Consider the following 6938-nt stretch of genomic DNA (forward strand, 5'->3'; position numbering starts at 1 on the left):
ACTCAGCACAACCATGAACTCACCTAAAAACTTTGAAATTGCTTCACTCTTTCTAGTACAGCAGGATCCCTAACTAGATTTGCCAACAATTTTCTGTAAGGGTGTTCAGTTTTTAATCACTTTCACAATTTAAAATATTGACTGTTGTTGACTCGGTTCCGACCCATAGTAACCCTGTATAGGGTTTCCGAGGAGCTGCTGGTGAGCTTGAACCAACAAACTTGAAGTTGAAACCGACTTTGCAGTCCAGCGCCACACTAGGACTCCAAAATATTGGCTAGGATCCTATAAATGGAGTCCTTTTTTAAAATGGAAATTTGATTAAAATCAAGAGCACTAAGTTAGAAATCAGCCATTGAGTTCAAAGCCAATTTTAAACACAGCTGAATGTCCTTGCTCTTCTCCAACCATCAGGCTTCTCCTCCGTTCTTGTAATCTGACTCCACTGAAAATAGGACCCTAAAGGTGTGGAGTCCTAGTGTAGTGCTGCAGGACCGCAAAATCAGTTTGAACTGCAAGTTGGCGGTTCAAACCCACTATCCACTCCTTGGAAACCCTATACAAGGTTGCTATGGGTTGGAACTGACTCAATGGCACTTTACAACAACAAAGCTTACAGGTTTGTCATTCTAATCCAGGCCCCTGTCTATACCATGTTACACCAGAATTGCTCACAAGTAGATAATGATTATCTAATTCTAAATCTAGTAAATAGAATTAAAGACAATTCAGTCTTTCCACTTTAATAGACATTTATCCTAAAAAGATCTACAAATGTTAAGTGCTGTGAAAGTCGGTTTCAACCCATAGTGACCCTGTATAGGGTTTCCAAGGAGCAGCCAGTAAGCTTGAACCACCGACCTTGCAGTTCAAACAACTTTGCAGTCTGACACATTAACCCACAACACCACACCAGGACTCTAGGGAAATGCAAATCCAAGCCAGAGTGAGATACACTTCACAGCCACTACTATGGCTATAATTAAAAAGTCAGACATGGTGAGGCTGTAGAGAAACTGGATCCCCCATTTATTGCTAGCCCAATGTAAAATGGTGTAGCTACTGTGGAAACACACCATTCGTCTGTCAGTTTATCATACTGTGGTAGCTTGTGTGTTGCTATGATGCTGGAAGCTATGTCACTGGTATTTGAATACCAGCAGAGTCACCCTTAGTGGGCAGATTTCATCTGAGCTTCCAGACTAAGACAGACTAAGAAGAAAAGGCGCACCACTTCTGAATTAATAGCCACTTAAATCCTTCTGAATAGGAGCAGAACATCGTCTGATACAGTCCCAAAGATAAGCCCCTCAGGTTGGAAGGCACTCAGAATACAACTGAGGAAGAGGTGCCTCCTCAAAGTAGACTTGACTTTAATGACATAGGCAGACTTAAGCTTTCGGGACTTCCATTTGCTGATGTGGCACAACTCAAAATGAGAAGAAACATCTGCAAGCAGTCATTTTAATAATCTAAATGTTGAATCATGAACTATAAATTCAGGAAAATTGGCATTTGTCAAATATGGAATGCATAAAGATGGATATCCTAGGCATCAGTGAGCTGAAATTGACTGGTATTGACCATTCTGAATCAGACAATCATATGATTTATTATGCCAGGAACAAAAAACTGAAGGCATTGCATTCATTGTCAAAAACATTTCAAGATCTATCTTGAAGTACAACGCTGTCTGTGGTACAATAATATCTATATGCCTACACGATGACCAGTTAAGACTATTATTCAAATTTACATACCAACCACTAAAGGCAGTCATGACGAAACTGAAGAATTATATACCATCTTCTCCAGTCTAAAACTGATCAAACATGCAATTAAGATGCATCATTAATTACTGATAAGTGAAATGTGAAACAGACCAAGTGGAAGGGTCAGTGGTGGTTGGTGGTTATGTGTCGTGGAGTCTGTTCCAACTCATAGTGACCCTGTATAGGGTTTCTGAGGCTATAAATCTTTACAGGAGCAGAAAGTCTCATCTTTCTCCCGTGGAACAGCTAGTAGTTTTGAACTGCTGACCTTAAGGTTCACAGCCCGATTCATAACCACTATGCTACCAGAGCTCCTTGGAAGGGTCAGTAGTAGCAAAATATTGCCTTGGTGATAGAAATGATGTTGGAGATCGCATGATAGAATTTTGCAAGACCAACAACTTTGCAATTTCAGCTCACTGACCCTACAAGGCACAGTAGAGCTGCACTGTAAGTTTTCCAAGGCACTAGAGGGAGTCCTTGTGTGGTGTTGTAGGTTAATGTGCTGGACTGCAACGCTGGGTTGAACCACAAGGTTGGCAGTTCAAACTCTCCAGTCGCTTCTCAGAAACCCTGTACAGGGTCACTATGGGTCAGAACTGACTCGATGACACTTAACAACAGCAACAACAATAGGGTAAGTACTGGACTGCTAACCACAAGGTCAGTACTTCAAACTCACCAGCTGTTCTGAAGGGTGACCGCAGGCCATAGTCTCAGGTTTCTCCCATTTCTTTCTGGGCAGTAAGCCTGATCTTTTTCATGATTTCTCAGGTTTTTCCCCCTGCACATTTTCTCCCATTCTGTCTGAGTAGTTGGTATTGGTAGCCAGGCAGTGTCTAGTTCTTCTGGTCTCAGAGTTGTGGAGACTGATGTCCACATGTTTCATTAGTCCACCGGACTCACTGATTCCAAGCATTTGAGTTATGGTGTTGGAGGAAAACACTAAAGGTACCATGAACTGCCAAAAGAACAAACCAATCTGTGTCGGGATAGGTGCAGCCAGAATGCTCCTTGGAAGCCAGGTTGGCCAGACTTTGTCTCTCATACTTCGGGCATATTATCAGTAGGGACCAGTCCCTGGAGAGGGATATCATGTTTGGTAAAAGTGGAGGATTAGAGAAAAAGAAGCTCTCCATCAAGATGGATTGGCACAGTGACAGCAGTAAAGGGCTGACATGTAGCAATTGTGAGGTTGGCACAGCACCTGGCAGTGTTTTGTTCTGTTTTGCAAAGGGTCACAATGGACTCAATGGTACCTAACAACAATTTCACTCAGCATAATGTTCTTCAGGTGCATCCATGTTAGTAGGTGTTTCACAGATTCATTGTTATTCTTAAATGCTGCGTAAGATTCCATTGTTTGTATGTACCATAGTTTGTTTATCCACTCTTCCACTGATAGGCATTTAGACTGTCTCCATCTTTTTGATATTACAAATAGTGCTGCAGTGAACATGGGTGTGCATATATCTACTCATGTCCTGGCTCTTATATCTTGGGGATATATACCAAGTAGAGGGATTGCTAAGTCATACAGTATTGCTAGTTGCAACTTTTTGTGAAAGTGCCATACCATTTCTCATAGCAGTTGCACCATTCTACTGTCCCACCAACAATGTAGGAGGTCCAGTTTCTCCGCAACCTCACCAGCATTTGTTGTTTTCTGTTTATTTGTTTTTAACTTAATGCTGGTATGAAATGATATCTCCTTGTTGCTTTGATTTGTATATCTGTAATTTGGCACTGGGGAGTTCTGGTGTGATGCTGTAGACTAAAGTGCTGGACTGCAAAGTCGTTTAAACCACAAGGTCAATGGCTGAAGCTCACCAGCCACTCATTGGAAACCCTATACAGCGTCGCTATGGGTTGGAACCAACTCAACAGCACTTAACAACAACAACATGGCACTGCAGGATAATGCACTGGACTGCAAGGCCAGTTTGAGCCACAAGGTCAGCAGTTTAAACCCATCAATTGTTGTCAAGTGCCATCGAGTCAATTCCGACCCATAGCAACCCTGTATAGGGTTTCCAAGGAGCAGTTGGTGAGCTTGAACCACCGACCTTGCAGTTCAAACAGCTTTGCAGTCTGATGCATTAACCCACAGCACCAACTCAACGGCACTTAACAATAAACAACCAACAATGACGAATGATTATGAACGTTTCTTCATATGTTTGTTTGTTGGCCACCTGAATGTCTTTTTTGGAGAAGTGCTGAGACTTCTGTCTGTTCCCCGACTCAGAGAACACTGAAAAAGAACATGAGTTGAGTCTCTCAGGAATGTCAAAACTGCCATTTTGATGTGGTGTGAATCGAAGAGCACAAAATTCTTTGGAGAAGGGTTAGAAATGTGTAAACACCACCATCAGAAACATGTATACCTGGATGGAAGAAACATTAAGAAACAATAGCTTTACATTTTGATATTTCTGTTTAATAAAATCTTCTATAACTTTCTAGCAATACTTTTGATACACATGCGAGTAAATAAATAAGCCAATTTTCCCCTTGCAAGTACTCTGGCATCTGATTACACCATCTTCTGTCTAACTTACTGAGCTTGATCACTAGCTTCCTCAGCGTATCCCACATAACAGTGCTCTCTTACAAGTCAAAAGAAAAAATGGCCTTGCTCTCTTAACATTTATCAGCTAGTCTCCATATTGTTTTATCTCATTTGTGTTTGGTCCAATATGCTTTTTTTTGTTTTATTTTGTTTTTCCAATATACTTTTGAAGCCATTTAAAATTCTTTCTCCCCAATAATGTTACATTTTGTGTAACTCTAAGTACAAGTTCCTAATATTTGCTTCTTTGGCTGGCTTTATAAAACAGATGTATAGGAGTATTCACCCATTCCTCTGCTTTTTACTGGAGGCACGTTATTAAGACCTAGTCTGAAGTGTTTCAAATTGTTTGCATATTTTGGGGTATTAACTGGTAGAAAATGGTTTTGCTGCCTCCTTTTCCTTCAAATGATGGGGAAAGGGCCAAAGGGGGATTAGAATGGCTATATTTTCTTAAGAAATCAGGCAAGCACATCATGCCAGGATGACATAAATCAATGAAGACTGGATTTGCAAAGCATCTCAAGTTACTTTTTAAAAAGGACAACTTTGAAAAACCAAAGAATGTATTTTATTAGGGATTTTTCTCTGGTTCCTAGACCCTGATATGATTTGAGTTTGTCTTTTGACACTTATGTGACAACCAAAGCAGCAGCCATTGAGGGCTTCCAGTGTGTACATCACAATGTCAAAACACTTTGGCAGAAGCAGAGATAACTTAGATGTGGGCCCCGCCCCTGAGGAATGTGGGGGTAGAGAGAAAAGGCAGATGGGTATAAATAAAAAATAACTCTAAAACAAGGTAAAATTTGCTAAATGCTATGGGAGAAATGGACTCCTGATGTGGCTGTGTAGGATCAGCACTGAATTGTGAACCATAAGGTCAGAAGTTCAAACCCACCAGCGGCTCCCCAGACAGCCTATATAGGGTCACTATGAGTCGGAACCAACTCCAGGGCACTTAACAACAACAGAAGTAGAAAAGAGAGTCTTCTGACAAGGCAAGGCGGAGGGTTTCACATTTAAGCAGAGCTTTCAAAGTATAGATAAAAACAACCACCAACCAGCTGCTCTTGTGTTGTTGGCCTGACTCATGCTGATGACCCCTATGTTGCTATCAGAGTAGAATTGTGCTTCACAGGGTTTTCAATGGCTATTTTGTCAGAAGATTGCTGACCTTTCTTCCAAAGTTTCTTCCAAGACACCTCTGGGTTAAACTCAAACCACCAACCAAGTAGTCAAGTGCATTCACCCAGAGATACCTCCCATGTGGACAGGACTTCCTTGGCGACCTGTTCTGGAGGAGTGTAGGAGTAAGGCTCGGGGTAGGAACCCATCCAATAGGATAAAGGGGAGGCTGAAAAGCTGGAGAATGCTCCCCTGGAAACCTACCTCCTTCAGCCCCAACTGGAGCTGATGTCGTTATTGAGAATCCACATGAGTTCCCTTGGAGCCCTGGGTTTTGCTGTTGAAAAAAAAAAAAAATTGAAAACCACTACCTATGACCATCTTAAAAGGTCTTTCCAGCTTCAGCCTTCTATGACTCACAGAAGAGAAATACTCTAACACACGTATCCACAGAAGGGGTAAGCTAAAGACTGTAATCCTTGAGCACTTACTATGTCTGTTGTTGTTGTTAAGTGCCGTCGAGTTGGTTCCAACCCATAGCAACCCTGTATAGGGTTTGCGAAGGACCTTCTATAGAGTTTGCAAGGTAACTTTGAACCACCAACCTTGAGGATCAAACTGAATTTGCAGTCCAGTGTATTAACCCACAGTGCCATAAGTGCCACCAAACTGGTTCTGACTCATAGTGACCCTGTACAGGATTTCTAAGGAACGGTTGGTGAGTTTGAACCACTGACCTTGTGATCAGCTGTCAAGTGTTCATCATACAGCTCCATACCAGAGCTCACTATATGCCTAAGCTACTATATAATCCACAAAGAACCCCTGTAGGTAGATATTTTTGTTGTTGTTGTTAAATGCCATGGAGTTGGTTCAAACTCACAGTGATCCTATCTAGGGTTTCAGAGGAGCATCTGGAACCTTGAAGTTCAAACCAACTTTATGGTCCAGTACATAATCCTACAGCACCAACCACATCAGTCTCATTGTCAAAAACATGAAGGTTAAAAGGGTGTTGAACTCTGCCTCCCAAGGAGATAAGTTGAATCCTAACCCTGGTACCTATGAATGTGGCCTTCTTTTGAAATAAGGTCATTTTAGATGTAATCCATTAGCATGAGGTCATACTGTAGTAGGGTGGTCCAAATCCAATAAGTCTGGTGTTCTTTCTCATAAAAAGAAGAGACACATATGACAATGGAGGCAGAGACTGGAGTGATGCCGCCATGAGCCAAGAAATGTCTGGAGCCACCAGAAGTGAGAAAAGACAGGAAGGTTCTCCGAGTACCTTTAGAAAAAACATGGCCCTGCCAATCCCTAAATAAGACTTATATACTCTAGAACTTTGAGAGAGTGTATTTATGTAGCTCTAAGCCACCCAGTTTGGCACTGTGGGTTAATACACTAGACTGCAAAGCCGTTTGAACTGCAAGGCCAGTGGTTCAAGCTCACCAGCTGCTCCTCGG

The sequence above is a fragment of the Chrysochloris asiatica genome, unplaced genomic scaffold (assembly GCF_000296735.1).
Source record: "Chrysochloris asiatica unplaced genomic scaffold, ChrAsi1.0 scaffold00308, whole genome shotgun sequence".
Taxonomy (NCBI): domain Eukaryota; kingdom Metazoa; phylum Chordata; class Mammalia; order Afrosoricida; family Chrysochloridae; genus Chrysochloris; species Chrysochloris asiatica.